This window comes from Dipodomys ordii, unplaced genomic scaffold (assembly GCF_000151885.1).
Source record: "Dipodomys ordii isolate 6190 unplaced genomic scaffold, Dord_2.0 Scaffold58, whole genome shotgun sequence".
Taxonomy (NCBI): domain Eukaryota; kingdom Metazoa; phylum Chordata; class Mammalia; order Rodentia; family Heteromyidae; genus Dipodomys; species Dipodomys ordii.
In genome coordinates this window covers 6,203,694-6,223,968 of record NW_012267274.1, presented here as the reverse complement: position 1 = coordinate 6,223,968, position 20,275 = coordinate 6,203,694, and positions in this window count along the sequence as shown.

Here is a 20,275-nt window from a genome sequence, read left to right as displayed (position 1 = left end):
ACCAGGGTGCCTGCTTTTAGCAGCTTCATGGCTCTGCTTAGTTTATATTGGCCCTGGAACATTCCAAGGGCCCACAGACAGGGACAAGGTCTGGGAAAGTGCAGGGGCATGGGTATTTCATGGGTCTGGGAACAGGGGTTAGCATTTCTCATACACTGCCCACTGCTGCCCACTCCCCCAGCCCGTCAGAGCCTCATCTCTGAATGGCCCCCGCCCAGAACCAGGTTGACAGGCTATGCAGACCTCCAGTGAGAGACTTCTCTCTCACTGAATCTGAAAATTCAAAGCATGCTTGAAAACTACCATGTGCTTTTAATTTCCTTATTACCGTAAAGGCTGGAATAGGGAAAAAAATCCAATGAACTGTTCCAACTAGTCAGTACAAAAATGCCCCAGAGACAACTCACCCAGGCATTTCCTGACATTCATCTTAATTGGATAGCTGAGTGTTCCATAGCTCAGGCTCTTCACACTTACCGAGGACGGGGAACCTGCACAACATCCTCAGCACAGGAAGGGACTAACTGACAAATCTTTTACGCTCTCCCCCCACCACACACCAGTGCAGAGCTGGAACCTGCATACCCCCAGATTTACCAGGACACCCTGGGTGATGGCCAACACTTCTGTGTCCAGCCCCCAGGTAACACCAACATGGGGTATGTACTAATGACTTACTTCAGAGTGGAGAAGAGGGTCCTGAAAACTTAAAGAAGAGACAAACTGACCCTCAGGGGCAGAGATCACCTGTGGCAGGAACAGGGGAGTTTGATAAACTCAGCTCTCTCTATGCTGATTAACAAAGGAGAGCAAGGTGATAGAATCTTTCTCAGGTGACTCCTTGGATAACCTAGAAAAGTTCATATACCTGAGGTATGTGTGTAGACATGAATGCTCATGGGCATGTATGTGTTTATACTGATGTTTATGTGTACAGATGAAGATTTGTATGTTTGTGCATGTAAACTGCACATGTGTAGATGTATGTATAATTTATGTGCAGATTTGTGTGTGTGTACATGTATGTGTGCATGTATAGATGTATATGCACAGTGTTTATATATAGATTATATGTTTATGGACTTGAATGTGTATATGTCTATGTATTGATATATATAGATATAGATATAGATATAGATATAGATGGGTGTTTTATTTGCAGATTTTGTTTGTTACATGTGAATACTCAGGCACTATGGAGAAAACCATTAACTTTACCCAAAGAGAGTTTTGTCCTTTGCCCTTGACACTGTAAGATGTGATGTCTGAACCCTGGGAAGATAATGCCTGGTGAGTGTGTGTGTTTACCCAGGGGCTGTGAGCCCCACCAGGTAGTCTAACTAAGTGGTTTAGGGACAAGGTATCAACCTGACCTCTGGAACAGGCTGAGGATAGACTCCTAGGGAAATTATATTTCCCTCTACATATAAGAACACAAGTCATGCTAGACATAGTGGTGAACTGACCCAGTCTGACCTAATCTTACTTTGGTCACATTAGCAGACCCTATTTCTAAATAAAATCACAGCCACACACACATACCCAGTAGACATGAACTAGAGGGAGACATCATCCAGTCCTCCAAACCCCAAGTGAAGAAAGAATCTTAAGACCTGCCCATAAGAGCCTGACCCAGCCTGACCCAGCCTGACCCAGCCTGACCCAGCTCTGCTCCAGGTGGGAAGCCCTTCTTCCCTGCCACATGGAGGCAGGGGCTGGAGGTCACTCTCCTCACCCCCCCCCCGCCTTCCCACACTTCTGTTCTTGACACGAGTCACCTCCTGCTTAGACCTGACACAGCTTACCCTGGGACACGTGAATGTCCCATTGGCAGCTGTCAGAATGTGGCTCCATGTTTTCCTTGATTCAAAACCTCAGCCACACATCTGTCAGGCCACAGGGAAGGGCTTCTCGCTATCTAAACCTAGAAGCAGTGACTGAGGCTTTCCTGAGGCAAAATCGTCAGGCTGACCAGATCCAGACCAGAAGCTCTGGAGCATTCTGTTCTGAACACGTGGGCTTCACCACCAGCCATTTTTGCTTTTCATTTTATTTACTTGGTGGATTAGGGTCTTGTATTTTTTTTCCTAGGACTAGCCTCCCATGGAGATCTTCTTCCTTGTGCCTCTCATAAGCTGAAACCATCCCCAGCTTACCTGACTGAGATCTCCCTGACTTTGCAGAGCATGGGCCCTCCCACAAGCCTGAGCCACTGCCCCCAGCCCGCTCTGTATTTCTTGACTGGCTACTTAATTGATATCCACTGTCTCCTTCCCTTTAAGCTACAAGGCAATGGCCTGGGGCGGGGTGGGGGGGGCGCCGTGGGGGGGGGTGGAGATGGCCTGTCCCAATGTGGTACAATCCTGTTAACTATTTCCCATTAACACTATGGCACAAGGGGGAATGAAACAGTAGCTCTGACTCACAAAAGAATAGACGATGCCTCACCTAAAATATGGCCCATGACACAAAAAAAAAACTTCCTTTTAAATGCATAAAGCCTTCAGCTGGCAGGGGCTTGCAACAGAAGCAGTTGCACTGTGTGGTTAAGAGCAGTGGACTGAGGGATCAGCCCCAGGCCCTGGTAGGGAGGATCCTGGAGACCATGTGGTACATACCCAGTTCCAGCCAGGAACCAGGCTGTCTCTTGGACTCCATCTCTGAAGGCATGAAGCTGCTACTGCAAGCTTGCTCTGATCAGGAGAGCCTAGATGGACAAAGAGGCCACAGGAGGTCTCAGCAGCTCCAGTAAGGAACCGGATTGCTTCTCTAGCCCCATCCCGAGTCCTACTTGCTCTTCCCATAATGGTAAGTGCCTCATTTGGTATCAGATACCAATGAGTTAAAGTAGATAGTGAAAGCTGGCAAGAAAAAGAGCCAGTGAAAGGGACAATGTTAGGAGGAATTGAGAGCAAAGATCCAGCCAGCAAGCATCAATACCAGCATTATCACCAGCACCACCACCTCCATCACTACTGTCACTGTCATCACCATCATCACCAAAATTATCAGCAGCAGCATTGCCATCCCTATCATCACCATTATTATTATCATCACCATCATCATCATCACCATCATTATTATCATCATCATTGAAAAATTACCAGAGTTTTGTTGCTGTATTCTATATCCATGATTTAATTTAATCTCTGAAATAATGTCATGAGGGCAGCATTTTGTACCCATTTTATAGATGAGAAAACTAAGGTTCAGGGACTGCAATTAGCCTTCTAAATCACTTTGGGGAGGTTGTTCAATAATGAAAGAGACAGATGAGTCAGGAGCTAAGAAGATTCCAGAAGTGTCCACCACTCTTCCAGACTGTGGTGGGGCACAGGGTGGGGGGCAGACTGGAGCAGAGGTTCTGTCTGGGAAACAGAACAGAAAAGATTGTTCCTGTCTTGCATATCTCCCAAGAAAAAGAGAGCCCAGAATCAGCACCAAGATGTACCCCAATCAGGGGAACAGCGATTGCAATCAGCCCTGGGAAGGAGTGGAAGCCACAAGCTGGATGGCTTGTCTCAAGGGGAAATGGCATAACACAAGATGTTATTCTGTCTCAGAGCTCTGATCCAACAGCATCCTCTGTGCCTCTCCTTTCTTCCCCTCTCTCTGTCCCCATCCTTCTACTTCTGGTCCCTGATTCCACTCTCCTCTCCCAGTCTCTAAAACACCTCCTGCTTCCCAAGTGTTTCTTGTCCTCAGCTTCTTTCTTTTGGCTTCTTCCTGTGTTCTTGGTCCCTTTACCTCACTCTCCAGGGAGGAGCCGGTGTTCAAGCCTGCAGACCAGGCTCTTCCTTCAAACATGGCAGCAGGGTGGGGGGAAGTATATGGACCCCATATGTTTCTGTTATCCCCACCAAATGGGGAAGCTGAGGCTCAGAGTGGTCAAGGGCTGTGAGACTCAAGCCAAGCCAGGACTGTTAGCCCAATGAGCTCCTTTCCCATAGCTTAGCACGCTCCTTCCCTCCTCCACAGCTTAGCATGCTCCCTTCCTAGGCAACACTAGGCCCATGTAGTAAAGGCAGTCAATAATCCGCCTGCAACCCCCTCTACCTTGCGATGGCACTTCTCTGGGGCAGCATAGAAAGCAGCAAGAGCCCCTTAGAGTGACCTTCAGGTCTGGGCAGCTGCAGGACCCTTACCTACTATTTGGACAGCAGCCATAAACCCTAGTCCGCATGATGAAGCCCCTGGCCCTCATGTCCACACCAGGGTCTCTGCCTCCTAGGCCCTTCTAGCCTCTCCTAAACCTCCTAAGTCATAAAGGTCACCCCAGACAATAGCCGGCGCTTCTTCTCACTTCTCCTTTGTGAGAAGGGGTCTTGCTGGCCCCTTTCCTGGCAGTAAACCTTTCTTTGTTCTCTGTACCTGGATGTCTGCGTGGTTTCTGGCAAAGTCTGAACTACTCTAACAAGGATCTTTGCAAATTCTGACTACACTTGAAACCCCTTCTGCCTTCCTGACAAAATTAGGGGGAGTCCAGATCACCCCCAATTCTCTGATGTAACTTAGGCATGAGAGGCAGACTAGCAAGTATAGAAAGGAGCCTGCAGTTGGGTCCTAGCCCTGAACCCCGCACTTACCAGATAAAGGGACCCCCAGAAAAGCCAAAAGTCCCCTTGGAGCACAGGTGAATAAGAGGATGGAGGAGATGATCCGAGGCCAGCAGACCGGCAGTGACCCTGCGGTCCTGCTCAGAGATTCTACATCCCCGAATGTCTATCCAAAAACATGCAGGCCAACTTCCAGCCTTGTTAGTAATAAAGTACAAAAAAAAATCATTAAAACCTGGAGTTCCAGGTTCCCTGAAAGCTGAGTGCTTTGTTCCTTTCCAGGACCCAAATCTCCTCTCTTCTCCAATGGTCTCTTGACACTTCTTTGTGTCATCCTCCTCCTCTCTTCTGAGCACCCTGACTGCTTATCTGAGAAAGAAACAAGCCTTTTGAAAGAAAGAGCCTTGGCCATGGGTTTCATTTTTCAGGGCAAATTTTTGATTTTCCTAAACTTAAAGGCCAGACCTCAGAAATTAGAGAAGGTCTACCCTCACAGGGCCACAGACCAAATATCCATTTCCCCTATCACAGTGCAGACCTCCCAGCAACCCCAAGCATCCACCTTGCAGCTCTGCAACTTGGTGAGAGCTGAGGACGGGGAGGGGACTCGTGTCCTTTTTGATGCCAACTAAGACTTCACTCCTCCTACCTCAGAGAAACATGGATGTAGGTGCTGTGGAGAAAATGGATTTCCAGAAAAAGAGTCCATTCTTACAAGAGCTTTATGTTTCTGTTTCTCCATCTCTGTTTCTCTCCATGTGTTTCTCTGTCTCTATCTCAATGTCTTTCTGTCTCCATCTGTCTCGTCACTCTCTTTGTCTCTACTTTCTCCCTTTTTCTGTCTCTGTCTCGATCTCTGTGTCCCACTTGCTACTTCTTTTTCTGTGTCTCCGGCGCTCTGGCTCTGGCTCTGGCTCTCCATCTTTCCGCGCTGTCTCTCAGTACTTGTGCTTCTTTCTGTTTCTGTCTCTAGCTCTGTGTCTCTGTTCTCTATTTCTGTGTATCTCTCTGTGTCTACTTCATCTCTGCCTCTTTCTGTATCTGTGCCCATTTCTGTATCTGTGTCTCTATCTCTGTGTCTTTCTGTCTGCCTCTAAATCTGTCTCTCTCTATTTCCATGTCTCTCCATGTCTCTCTGTCTCTGTCTCTCTGTCTCTGTCTCTCTGTCTCTGTCTCTGTCTCTCTCTCTCCCTCCCTCCCTCCCTCCCTTCCTCCTTCCCTCCCTCCATGGTTAATGTTTCTTTTCTCGCAGAACGTCACTGGAAGCAGCAAGGGCTCAGGCAACAGGAGACCTTTAGGTCACAAAGCACAAAGTCTGAAGACAGCGGTTACTGCTGGGTTTGCAGCCTCCTGAGACGACGGGTGGGGCACCGTCCAGGTTGCCCTCTCCGGAGGACACAGTTGATCTGGGGACACGGATGGGCCTCCCTCAGCCTAGGTGCTTTGATCCCCCAGTCAGAGCTCCAGGTCTGCCAGGCCTCTGATCAGCCAAAAAGCCCCTGCTGTTACAAAGGGCGCAGCCAGCCCCCCCTCCACCCCGGCTTCTTTAGGCGCACATGCATCATGTTTCCTGGTATCCTGGAAACCACATCAGGGACACAAAGCCGCACACACAAAGTGTGTCCACTGCACTCTCCGGGAACAGGGCCAATTAAACCCGTCCCTCAGACCCACAGAGCTCTGAGTACTGGGAACCAAGGTATCATTTTTTCCTGAAGCGATGAGCGGCCCTGGTAGCAAGGGTTGCTATGGTGATGTTTTCTACCTGGGACTGCTTTGGGAAAGATTGGAAACAGGACTTAACTATTTAAGCCAAACTAGAAAAATAGCACAGGCAAGGCCCAGCAGGCAGAGGGCAGGAGGGTGCAGGTTTTCTTTCATGGGTGCGGGCGCATTTTGACCTTCCTGGTGATGCCCATGACTCTCAGTGAGGTGACATGAAAGGATCCCAGCACTGGAGTCAGATGGGCCCAAGTTCCAATTCTGTGTCCACCACTGGCCTGCTGAGTGGCCCTGGTCTAATACTGGGCAGTCTCTGCCTCAGTTTCTTCATCTTCAGACGTGCAGGGTTAGTGGAATGAAAAGGTGATGTGGGGTGGTAGGCGTGCAGCACGCCACAAGGCTTGGAATAAGGGGTGGACAAGTTCTCAGGTAGCACCGATGCTCTGTATCAGAAGAGCCAGGCCGAGTGTGCCTACATCACACCCAGACAGGCAGACGTGGGAAACTGAGAGACAAGATGCAGGTAAACATCCATGCCCAGTGCACCAGCCTGCCATGCACATTCCTGTCCCACCCTTCGGTCCTCCAGAGAAGCTGGCCCATGTCCAGGAGGCAGGAGGCTAGCTCTCCCCATCTAAGAGACAGGAAACCAGCACCGTCATGCCTTCCGCCTAGGCAGGGCTGGTTGGACAATCATGTAGCTTGCAGCTGTGGAGTTTGTCAGGAGAGACTTAGAAGGAAAGACATAGAAAATCAGATGCTTGGGAGTCTCAAGACACCTCAGCCAGAGCAGCAGATCCACCACACAGCCTGGTTGTGGGGCTCCCTGCGGCCCTCCTCGGGGACCCCAAGCTCTCCCTCTAGTGCTGTCCATACCAGCTCAGTCCTGAGAGACCCAGCTCTGCCTTCTGCACAGAGAAGGGCTTTAGTCTGAAGCCCTTCCTGCCCTGGGAGGCGCTGCCTATCTGTTCCTGGGCCTCTGCTCAACTCACCCTGTGACTGAAGGGCTCTTGCTCTGATGTCCAGGAGAATCCCTGCATCTACCCATGAACCCAGCCTGGGGAGGGCGTGTCCCAGCACAAGAATCGCCCATCGCTTGCTCATCCACACTCTGTGCTGGGATTGACCCCAGCACCTTTGGATGCCTCAGTGTTCACCCAATGAGCATCCATGTTTACCAACAGACTTTCCTTCTCGCTTGGCACTGAGGCCTAGGTTTAGGATTAAAAGCCATATGTGCTCTTGCCCCCAGTGGATTCGAGTGAGATATACAGCATAGAAATACAACATAGTTGGGGTCCTCAGAGCCTTGGGACCAACCTGGGGCTTCTCAGGTTAACCATGGTCTCCACACCTGTCACATTAGTGCCACGGTTGACCCCATATGACCACTAGGTTCTTTGAAACAACCAAAATTTATGATCTCACAGTTAGAGGGGTAAAAAATCCAAATTCAAAGATGTTGTCGGGGCCATATTCCATCCCCCTACCAGTCCTAAGGGATGGTCCCCCTTACCTACATACTCATGGTGCTTGGATTCCCCCCTTTGAAGTGCTTGTAGCATATTACTGGTTTCTTCATTGAATGGCGAGTTAAATAAACCTAACGTGTATTCATCTCAGACTCTATGATACTCATGACTTTACCCAAAATTGTATTAGCCTTTTAACAAAGACAGTGGGACAGTGCTCACAGGTGCTCATGCACATCAGGGTTGCAACGTGACGGAGACGATGATGAGAATTATGCTGTGATTCAGGTTCTCAGGGGAAGGTCTGGAGCCTCTGACAAAACCTCAGCAGGGATTGGCCCCCTTGCAGGATGGGGGGGCGGGGTCAGCAGGAGGCCAGGTGTCAGTTGGCCACCAGCTGCCGGAGAGCCAGCCTCTCGCCCACTGTGGCCCTGCTCCAGGAAGGTTTTCCCCCCTGAAGTATGGCGAGAGGAGGTTAGATCTGAAAATAACAGGAACAAAGGCCATCAAAGCAACTCTGCTGGAAGTAAAGTGGAGCCACGAGCATGCCAGCTGGCTAACCTCAGGGTGCTGACAGCCCTGGTGGGTGGAGGCCTGAGGCCAGGATGAGACCGCTCACAGGCAGATCCTTCTAGAAGCACAGCTGCCTGGAAGAAGTTCTCTACCTCCTGATCTTCTGTCCACATGAAGGAAACAGAGCTCCTGACACCCTGGAGAGGCCGTGAAGGCTGTGTCTATCTCCAGAGACAAGGCGGGGACAATCATCAAAAAGCTCATAGTCAGCTGGGGACATGTTCAACTGGTAGAGCACTTGCCTAGCAATCACAAAGTGCTGAGTTCCATCTCCAGTTCCACCAGAAGGAAAAGGAGGAAGAAGAGGAGGGGGGGACAGAGAAAGGGGAACCCACAGTCTTAGTTAGGGACTGCTAATTCCACATGGAGATGTCTTGCAATACCAAAGCTTAGGACAGGATGTGCTGTACCTACAACATTAACATGCCAGAAACCTTGGCCTTAGGATTGTGCAAAGGCCCCGGGCTTGCGTATGGGACTGATTTGGGATCCCTTACTGTTATGAGAAAGGTCAACTCCTCAAATAGACACATTAGCCTTGAGTGGAATCTCTGGATGGGGCAGAGCGAATCTGAGGGTGGATCCTCATAGTTATTTGTGGAATTTTCCTAGAACCCCCATATCCCTCCAGATAACACACTGAATCCTGGCATTTCCAACCTTCTGTTTCCAGAGGGAAGAAAGAAGCCGGGCACTCCCTGCCCGTGCTGGGATGCTTGACTATTCTCTGGAATCCTGGAATGAGGTGTGAGCTCCACAGAGCAGGTGCCGTGGCCCCAGGTGTCCCAGAGAAGCCCGCCAGCCAGCTGCAGACAGCGTGGGCAGCCCGGACTGTTATTGCAAGTCATGGAATTCTCTGGCCTTGAAAGCTCACCTCCGTGTTTCTGCCAAATAATTAAAATACTAAGTGAAAAACATTGCTGGGAATGAAAGGTAGTGCTGCGTGTCCTCAAGTAACTCCTCAGCTCCTCACCCTGAACTTCCAGCCACAGCGTCTTCCTCTGAAGCCTCAAACTCAGGCAAGGCCCAGGAGAGCAAGTCTCTCCCTCTCCTATACAAACCACACTTTTCCTGGAGGTCCTTTTCTCCTTTGATGACTAGTCCAACAATGCAAGGAGAGGCAATATCTTTTTTTCCCTCTAAAACTGATGTTCCAGGCTCAGAGCAACAATGGCTGAAAAGCATCCACAATGTGTTATCCATGTGAGAGTAGAAGGCTAAGGACCAAGGCCTTCAGACACCAGCAAGTCCTCCTCCAGAGCCATGCCAAATGCCTTTTAAATCCTTTTGACAGCTGCGGCCCACATGTCAAGAGTGTCTCCCTGCCTCCTAGGACCTGGGTCGGTCCTGCATCGCTGCTTCTGCTGTGGTCTGTAGACTGCACAGTCCTGGGAGAGCAGGAAAGGAATCACATTAAAGTCCTCAAGGTAATGGAGGCTCTGCAACTTCTCCCATCTCCTCCCCCACACTCTCTCTATTGCTCAAAAGGCCAACTCAGTCCTAGGCTCTGTAATTTAAACACACACACATATCCCATTCATGTATGGCATTGGTGTGTATAGATTTTTTTCATATATATATATATATTATTGGAAAAATACTATACAGAGGGGTTACAGTTACATGAGTAGGGTAATGAGTACATTTCCTATTGAGCATTGTTACCTCCTCCTTTGTTTTTCCCCTACCATCCCTTCCCTCTCTACCTCCCCAACTCCTCTCTCCCCTCCCCCCGAAATTGTAAAGTTCATTTTCAACATAGTGTCTTGTACATCTCATTGTTACAATGGGCCAACCTGTATCCTTATTTAAGCATTTTGTTATATCCTTTCCCCTCCCCAAATTATAAAAATGTATTGTGTATAGATTTTTTTATGGAGTCATTTGGAGGGAAGGAAGACCTCTCTGTTCACAGGATAGGTTTCATTCCTCTAGGCACACAGGCTACATTTCCCAGCTTCCCGTGATTCCAGGTTTGACCACATGACCTGTGTCCCAGCAAATAGAAAGAGATACAGTTGTGAAGGTGCTGGAGTCTATTCCTGTGAGGAAGTACTCTTTCCAACAAAAAGGAACAAAGTTCTCATATATGCTATCTCAGAATAAACCTCAAAAAGCGATGTCAAGTGAAAGAAAACCAGAAACAAGAGACCAAATATGATGTGACCCCACGTCACTGGAATGACCAGGATATGCAAATTCATAGAGACAGAATGTAGAGCAGTAGCTGCCAATAGAAAATAGGATCAGAGCTGGTGCTGGCGCTTCACATCTGTAATCCCAGCTACTCAAGAGGCTGGGAGCTAAGGATCAAGGTTTGAAGCTAGCCTGGGTAGAAAAGTTTGTAAGACCCTTATCTCCAAATAAACAGCAAAAAGCTGGAAGTAGAGGTGTGGGCTGTTTTTGTTTTCGTTGGTCATAGGGCTTGAACTCAGGGCCTGGGCACTGTCCCTGAGCTTCTTTTGCTCAAGACTAGCACTTTGCTACTTGAGCCACAGCAACATTTCTGCCTTTTTCTGTGTATGTGGTACTGACTGAGGAATCAAACCCAAGGCTTCATGCATGCCAGGCAAGCCATGTTCCCAGCCTGGAGATCTGTTTTGAGCAAAAGAAAAAAGCCAAGCAGGAGTGTGAGGCCTTGAGTTCAAGTCCCAGTACTGACACATAAAAATTAATAATAATAATAATGAAAAAAAGAAAAGAATATCCAAGATTAACCATAAATGAGCAGCAAGGATTTCACTCGGGAGTAAAAAGTTCTAAAACTGGATTCTGGAGATGGCTATACCTCCTGGTAAAGTTAACAAAAATCAATAAATTGTACACTCAAAACAGTAGATTTCACACTATAAAAAAAGTACCTCACCAGAGATATTTTAAAGAACACCCAATGCTGGTGTCATGGCCCACAACTCTCATTCCAGCTCGCGGGGGTGAAGGGATAGAAGGGACAGAAGAGCAGCTCTGTTCCTGAGCCTGAAATGAGCTACCCTTGGTCTAACCATTCCTCCATCCGGGTCTATTGTTAAAGCAACTGGTCTACCCCACGGCCCATCTCACTGGGCTCTCTGTTCCTCAACCCTGTACCTCTCCCAGCCTCACCTCTCTTCTTGAACTGCCCTAGGGGGTTCCACACCCATCTCTCCAAGTTGGAGGGACTGTTTGCAGAATCACCTTAGGAGAGGAAGGAGGCGAGCAACCTGTGGCTATGAAGGGTAGAGCCTGCGGCAGGGGAAGGAAGTTGAGAGACCAGACTCTACTGAACTCCACCGGAGGTGCAGGGCAGAGCCCTGGAGCACTGAAGATACTGCTGGCACTCACAGTACTGAGCATACTGCGCACACGCAACACACACACCCTTATCCCAGCTCTCCATCCACATTTCTGCTTCTCCAGAACCAAGTGGGCATGTGGGTGGGAAGATTCAATAATGTTTCTTTGAATCACAAGAGAGAAATGTATTGAATATTAGCAAGGAAGAGATACTGCAATAAGGAAATGCTCCCAGGCATGCACGTGATTGGCAATGAACAAAATAATTTTTCAAGCATCCTTGAAACTGTGGAGGAGGAAAAAAAATCCTGGAAAGTCTCTGTGGCGTAGGCAATGACAAATGGAAGCTAATTTTGCAACAATCCTGCTGTTATTCAGTGACGGTGTAGAACGGTGTGGGCATTGTCATTATCCAGGCATGGGTCTAGTGCTGCCAGGCTCCAAATTCTACAAAATCCACCCATTCCCTGAAGTGTACCTTCTCCACTTTCCTCCCCAGCTCTGTCTCAGAGCAACCATGGCCATACCTTGCCTAGATTTCCATGGCTCCTGGCTGCTTTCCCTGCCTCCTTTCTTTCCTCCTCCAGCCCTCTAATCACAGCCAGTGTGACCGTTATAACACATGTCATTTTCCCACTTGCTCCCAGGAAGAGGCACGGACGGGTCCCCTGTTCAGTGATCAGCATAGGTTGACCACACTCCCGAAATGAAGCAGAGTGCAGCCCACACATCCTAGCCAGGTCTCCTTCAAATGTAACACCGAGAAACCACTGAGGTCTGCGGTGCTCACGCATCTCAGTCCTCACCTGTCATCACTTTAGACAGATACGTCTGTCCAACCGTGTGAAATCTCCAGTCTATTCGCAGGGCTCTTCTTCTGTGGGACCCTCCCTCTCACCTCCCTCGTGACTGCCGTTCCTATGCCAACACTGCATCCACCAGAAGGCTGCCCTGCCCCTTCCTAGGTCCCCTCAGTCCTCTGGCCAAGTAGCCCCGAAGTATCCACAGCAACAGCCCTGTAGTGTCCTGAGAGCTACCACAGGCTAGCCCTGCCCTAGATGGGAGGTGAGGAGTGGACCTGCCCATGGCGGGGGTGGAGCTGACTAGGTAGATCGGAAGCCAAAGCACAGAGGTTCCACCTCAGCAAACAGGCAACCACAAAGGAGGCATGGAGGTAAGGCAGTGTCCCGTGGACTCTGGAGAGGATATTGTCTCCAGCCCAGAGGAGACCCTGTGCCTAGCTTCAGAGTGATTCAGTGACACCTTTGCCCTTGGTTCTTTGGGTCTCTGAACTGTTTCTTTATGTGATGATGATCTGGCTGGATAAGATCTGAGGCCTGCTCAGGGTTTGCGTTGGGCTAAATAACCTTTTCCACCCCAGGGCCCTGCCAGGAAGGCTACCCCTGGTGATTCGCAGCCCTCTGGTGAGCAGTGGGCGGTGATGTGGCCCCGGGAAGGCCTGAGTGGAGATGGGAAGGGTAAGGGTGGTAAGGTGAGGGGACAGTAGATATCTTCAGCAATCATCTCCATCTTTCCCCCGTTTCCAAATGCCGCCCTGACTTTTAGGGGTGCCAGCCTCAGGTCCTTAGCCTGGCCTCAGTTTCTCTCTGACTTCCCTCCATGTGAGAGTCCAGGCCAGGAAGCCACAGGGAGAGGGTGCAGTAATAATTCGGGGTGACTGGGGTTCGGAGAGGGTTAGGGGCTGCACAGAGCAAGAACAGGGAGGAAGACAGGCTCTTTATTTTAAAGTCAAATTGCTAGATTAAAAGGCTTTTTGTTCTATACTGGGCTTCTAAACCCTGGGCTTGTTTTCATTTTGCTTTAAATGAGAAACAGACCTCCGTGGAGGGTTCCACCCTGTGTATTAACTACAGAAAGCAAGTGGAAAGGCATCGGAGCCCAGGCTGTTGTGTCTTTCATCACAGGTCCTTCAAAGGAGCAGCCTGCCCGCCTCCCAGAGTGAGGGGGGGGGGTCCAAACTCACTCAATGAAGGGATGGCTGGCCCCTTCCTGGTCTAGGGATCCTCTGGTTCTTTTTTTCCCTTTAAGTATTTGATTATTCACCTATGAGAAGGGGCACCACTGATATTTATGCATGTTACAAGAAAGAAGTACATTGAATAAAGCCGAGGAATGTGGGGGTAGCAATGCCCGGGTTCCAGGATCTCTACCACCTCTGGCTGAGCAAGTGATGACACCTCTCCACCTCAACTTTCCCATCTATAGAATGGAATGAGAATGTGAGGTTTGGAAGGCTTGGAAGACATCTGAGTAGGCACATCGTAGCATTTTCGTATGGATGAAGCATGCCACTAAGTTCAGAGGCTGTGGCAACCTGTCCATCAAGGGGTAGGAGTGTGAGCGAATGGTGAACCAATCCGGCACCATTTCACTCCTGTTGGGCCCAGCCAGTCAGGCATCCCCATCCCTGGACCTGTCATCAGGGCTTGGAGGCGGGGAGACACAAGGCTGCAGCGAGTCACCCCTAAGGAAAGGAGAGGGTTTTCTAGAGAAGAGCCAGAAGATCACACCATGGTCATTGGCAGTCTGGGGGCCAGGCAGCCAAACTCTCCCCTGACAGAGTCCCCTTCCCTTCCTGCACCACAACCTCGTTTGCTTTAGGCAAGGGCCTGCAAATAGGCTTTGTCTCCCTATGCTCAGGGGGCTTTCCTGGGGGTCACCAGCAGAGTCACACCAAGGCTTGGAGTGTTAGACCCAGCTCTGCCTCCCAGAGGCTGCACAGCCTGTGCACAAAGGCTGCCGGGGGGGGGGGGCAGGGGGAGGGCAGGGGGGAGGGAGGGGACAACACCTCTCCAGTGCCCTCTCCATACACGACCTAGACTTCTCTCTGCTCAGACCCCCACCTCAGGGGTTACAGGTCAAAAAGGAGGATAGCCGGGCACCGGTGGCTCACGCCTGTCATCCTAGCTACTCAGGAGGCTGAGATCTGAGGATCATGGTTCCAAGCCAGCCTGGGCAGCAAAGTCCATGAGACTCTTATCTCCAATAAACCACCAGAAAATCAGAAGTGGCGCTGTGGCTCAAGTGGTAGAGCGCTTGCCTTGAGCTGAAGAGCTGAGGGACAGCACCTAGAGTTCAAGCCTCACGACTGAACAACAACAACAAAAAAAAAGGATATCTGGTCAGTTGCTGATTTGGGACATTCTGACCCCTCACCAAACATTCCCTCCCTCCTCCCCCCCAACCCCCCCTCCCCGCCCCCGCAAGAGAGAGTCCTACTGATGTAGAACTCAGAGAAAGAAGAAGGTAGGTAATTTCCTAGAAGGTTCTGGATGAGCTTCTTTAGTTGTCTCCAGAGTTCTCTGCTTGAGCCAGCTGGGCTCCATGAAGAAGAGGAGACGTCTTCTCCGCTGCTAGCTTGTAATTCCAGCGCCGGGCCTCTTGTCCTACACGAGTCCACACTGACCAGGCAGTCCCTCGATGTAAGCCCCAGCCCCACATCGGGCCACAACATGAGCCTGGGAGCTAGGCACCCACAGAGCCCTTCAGCAGAAACCAAGGGCCCCCACCATCTTCCCATGGCCTCCTTTCCCCTCACACACACATAAACCCCCCAGAAACCACCCCCCCTTATTTTCATGAAACAAACCAGATGGAAAGGAGAAAACTCAAAAGAAATGTTTAGAGAGTAATGACTTTTTTGTTGCTGTTTAAAAAAAAACACTATGCTCATTAAAAACGAATTCAAGCCATGTAAAAAGAACAAAAAGATCCCTTCAAAGTTAAGTGAGGGAACAATATAAAATAAGAAGAACTTGAGCTATTCCATTTTGAAATGACTGTGTACTTCAGATGTGACTTCTTCTAGAAAAGCCCAGGAAAGGGCCGTCTGCCGGGGGGGGGGGGAAGGGGAGGGGGGAGGGGTGCCCTGCTCTGCAAAGCAACTCCACAGGTTGTTGAGCCTTAATTCTAGAGCAAAGGGGTTCCAGGAACTCAGCCCCAAGCGCCTGCAGGGGTGATGGTACCTACTGCTTTGTGTCCTAGGGACGGTGGGTCCCCCTTCCTTCCCACCGAACTCTGAAGGCTTGGACCTCAGGCACCCTTGCTGGGAATGGGTGTTTTGTCTGGTTTCATCTGCTTTGGTGCTCATGGGATGCGGCTTTTGTCTCCAGTACACAAGGCTGCGTCTGAGCACTGATGTCTCTGCGAGCATTTTTCTCCTTTTCTTTTCCCCTGAGGTACAATGTACTCGAGTTGAAGATATAAATTCTCCTTGTAGAACGTTCTCTCACTCCTTCCAATGTCTTTTTCACTCTGCCCATGCTTCTCTCTTCTTGAGAAACGTCGGCCACTCTCTGCCTTGCCTTCATTTATGATCTCCTCTCCACAGCCATGTTGATGTCTTTTCGTGTGGGTAGATTTTTGCATGACTTGGTCAAAACATTTTCCAGGGTTTATTGCTAGGTGTGTGCTGACTGTCTCCACGATGGTGCTTTTGTCTCCATGTGTCCTGAGCTCTGTCAACCTGCCTTCCTTCCCTCTGTGGTCAGAAAGCTGCCGCCTGGAGACTTATACAATGCTCTGCTGAGCCTGGAATTTCTCTGTCCTGTCTGTGGAGCTGGGGTTCATGGGATGATTGTTTTTCTCTCGTGGAGCAATCATTCTGCAGAAGTGTGCCATGCAGCTGAACCTCCCCACGCTCCTTTCTGCCTTGGTTTCTGATCGCCTGCTTGCTTGTTGGTTCGCCTGCTGTGCCTGCACATAGGTTTGCGCAAGTTCTTTTCTGTTTAGCTCTCGGCTTCAGTGGCTCAGCTCTCTCTGATGAAGCAGCGTGGGCGGGAGTGAAAGACAGAAAATCATCAAGTCCAGTCCAGCCTGAGCTGGGGCCTGGCCTCTCTTCTAAGTCCAGGGCTTGACAAAGCCCCTTTGGTCAGGCCCTGGGATCACCTTGCTCCCCACTTTCAGACAGTCCCTTCCAGCACTTTTGCTGAATGTCACAGACAGTAAATCAACAAATACTTGTAGTTGTCTCTTCCTGCTCACCTTCTCAGGCCTGTTGAGGCAAGATACCAGCAAGGAGAGATCCAGGTTTGGGATAGAGAATGATGAAGAGGCAGGAGGCGTGGGCAGGCTGCTGAGTGTTCTCAGCTGCTTCCTGACCATGCTTGTCTGTCACCAGATGAAGTGATGGGGGGGGAGGGGCTTAAGAATCATTTCTAATGAGCCAGGCACTGGTGGCTCACGCTGATAATCCTAGCTACTCAGGAGCCTGAGATCTGAGGATCTGAAGTCAGCTAGGGCAGGAAAATCCATGAGACTCTTATCACCAATGAATTAACTACCTGAAAACCAGAAGTGGGGCCGTGGCACAAAATAGTAGAGCACTAGCATGAGCAAAAGAAACTCAGGGACAGCACCCAGATCCTGAGTTCAAGCCCCACACCAGCAACAGCAATAACAACAAAACAAACAACAACAACAAAAAGAATCATTTCTTTGATGATCTTCTCCAGAGAACCTGGGACAGATGGCACCTGGGAGTCTTTCTTTCAGAGCTTATCATTCTGTTCACAGAGGTAACTGGCACACTCCAACCAAGGAGCACCACATATTCTGGAGATGGACAGGAAGAGGCAGACATCCGGAGGTGTGGGACCATGTGTTTTGTTTTGTGGGATTTGGGGAGGAGTGGAGGTAAACTTCCCTGTGGAGCTGCCATATTTAACCGGACTTCAATTCCACCTAGTTCTCAAGATCTACATTATAAATAGTCTCCCACAGCTGTCCTCCTGCCCAACATGCCCCTGAAGTCCTACCAGGTTCAAGGCCTATGTGAAGAAACATTCCTTGCTGCCCTCAGTTTGGAACTGTACATTACCAGAACTCCATCCACACCAAGAGGACCTACAGAGTATGGACATGTAGACAATGTACCTACCCTATGTCTACATGATTACAAAGTTAGACATCAAGCAATAGCCAGGAGGAAGGAACACTGACAAACTCACTTTCTGAACAACCTGAGCAGTCAAGTTCAAAGTGTTCAAGTCTTGCACTCTAGCATTTCACACTGCTATGCACATTGCACACTGCATTCCTAACCATACCAGCCTCACCCTGACCACCCATCATACACACTGGGTGGTTCTCCCTCCTATCTACCTCCTCATAGACTCCACCTGGGCCTGAGGAACACTCACACAATAAGTGGCCCGCTTGGGTTAGATGGGCCCTAGAACTCCAGAAGTGTATGGGAACCTTTGAGGATCGCTTTGAATTTGTGCCCAGATAATTAGTAAACTATTATTCTAGGTGTGTCTGCATGAGCTTTATTTTGGATGAAATTAGCATTTGCATCAGTAAACTGAGTAAAGCGAATTGTACTCCCCAATGTGACTAATCTATGAAGGACTTAAAACAATCAAAGACTGGGTAAGAGAATTCAGGAGCTCTCCTCTACTGGTCTTTGACTGGGAACTTCAGACTTCTTTTGCCTTCAGACTTGAAACTTACACCTGTAACTCTCCTGGTTCTCAGATCTTTTGGGGTCACATTGGAAATATACTCTTGGTTCTCCAGCTTAGCAATGATTGACCCTGGGACTCCTCCATCCCACCAATTCCTTACAGTCTAGAGGAAAGGCATCAAGGCAAAGAGAACATGCCACCCCAAATACGCCTCTGTGGTCTAAGGACTATTTTGAGCTGATTATTTTGAGAAGCTCTGAAGACAGAGTGGAAGTTGCCCTAGGAGGAGGGAGATTTCCATCCACAAAGCAACCTCCACTGGTGAGACCTCTTCCTGAGCAAAAGGGGGCTCCAAGTCATGTTAGCAATCTGCCTTTCAACCCTGGCTCTTCCTCATGGTGCGTTGCCTGCACATCTCCTCTCTTCCTTACCAGCTTTCTCCAGATCTTCTCTCTTTACTTCAGAGGGCAGGGGTATTTAAGCCTGAAATATAGGCCTTTTTTTTTAATATTTCTTCCTCTTTCTTGACATCTCCCACTTGTGCACAGGGTATACTTGTTATTAAACGCCTGATGGTTTCTCTCTCATTTATCTGTCTTTTGTTTCAAGCATCTGCCCTGCCTTAAAACTATGAAGGGTAAAGAGTTCATTACTTTTCATCTCTAAAGGGCATGGGCTGTGTGTCAGAATGTCAACTTGGTTTTTAGTCTTTGACTTTAGGGAAAGGACATAGCCTGGGTGTCTTAGGTGACCTCTGCTGTTATTCATGTCTGGGACAAAGGATTGAAACCCCCAGCTCAAAGAAAAAAGCTTTCACAAAGATCTGATAGTTTCCAACGTTATGATACCACCTCACCTTCATCCTTGGAGCCACACCTACCATTTTAGAGATACCTGTCTTCTGGAGCCTGGGAGGCGGCGGCACCACATTGGACATTGTCTCCTCACCTTTCAGTAGCCACACCACGGCCGCAGCACTCTGGGGTCTCAACCTCCTATCATCCAACCTGTTCTGTCTTCCCAAGTTCCCATCCAAAAGCCAATGTTCTACGTTCCCCCTGACATGTTCTAGACAGTAGACCAGTAGAGATCCAAATGGCGGTTCCTGGCTTTTAGAAACTCCGGAGCCAATCATTTTAAGTTGACGCAAACACCGTGATTCCACGCCCAGCAGCTGAGCAGCCAAAACTGAGACCCACCATGGCCTCAGAGCAAAGGAGAATGAGCAGAGCCTTACCACATCTCCTTTACATTTCATGTTTTGCCTGAGACCAGGGAAAGCTTGAATCTCTCCTCATTTTTTTCCACATGAACAACATTTGGAAATTACTTTTTAGAAGCGCGTAACTGGGGTGAAAATTAAAAAGACATTATGTTAACCAGAGGCATATGGTGCCTGGCTGGCCGGGATGGCGGTGGGAGAGCACGGGGAGAAGAAGCAGATGTGAGGCTGACCTTCCGCAGAGCTCACCTCGGTGCTCTTTGGAACAGCTCCTGAGGCTGCTGAGGGCTGCCTCTGTTTCCCCTCATTGTACCGATGCTAGTCTTCCCGAAGTAGCAGTGCCCAGCTTTGCCTTGTGTCTCCCCCCCCTCCTCCTGGACCAAAGCTGCTCAGCCAACCTCTGCCCACCTCCCTCACCCTGCTCCCCACCTGCATTCCTGCTGTAGCCCCTGCCTGGAATGCCCTCCCTTCCCCCTTGCCCCATGCCTGGGGGGGCAGCCTGGGACCCTCCCCCGGAAGCCCATGGGAATCTCTCCGCTCCCACAACCCACTTGGCCCCCACTTGCTTCCCAGCCATCTCCAGCCATTGTTGTCATCCACTACTGCTGCCCGGGTCCTGACTTTCTTCCCCAGGGCTGGGCCTGGCCTGGCTCTTAGACAGAACAGCTATAACTTCAGACTGCACGGGAACTCGGCCTAATCACATGTTGCGAGAGCCAGACCAAGAGTGTCCACTGTTCCTCCTTCCTCGCGCTGCTGAGAGGCTGCTTTGTTATTTTGATCCCAAGTCCTCCCTGGTGCATTTGTTCTGCAAACTCTCTGGTCCCACTCCAAGCCACTGCCCTAGCCATGCCGGCTGAGGCTCTGTCCATAATCCTAACAGTCTGGGACTGTATTCGGACGTTATGAATCTCTTTGTGAACGGGGTTAAGATTCAGTGTGAACAATGGAATTCTATGCCTCCATCAGAAAGAATGACATTGCCCCATTTGTTAGGAAATGGAAAAACTTGGAAAAAATTATATTAAG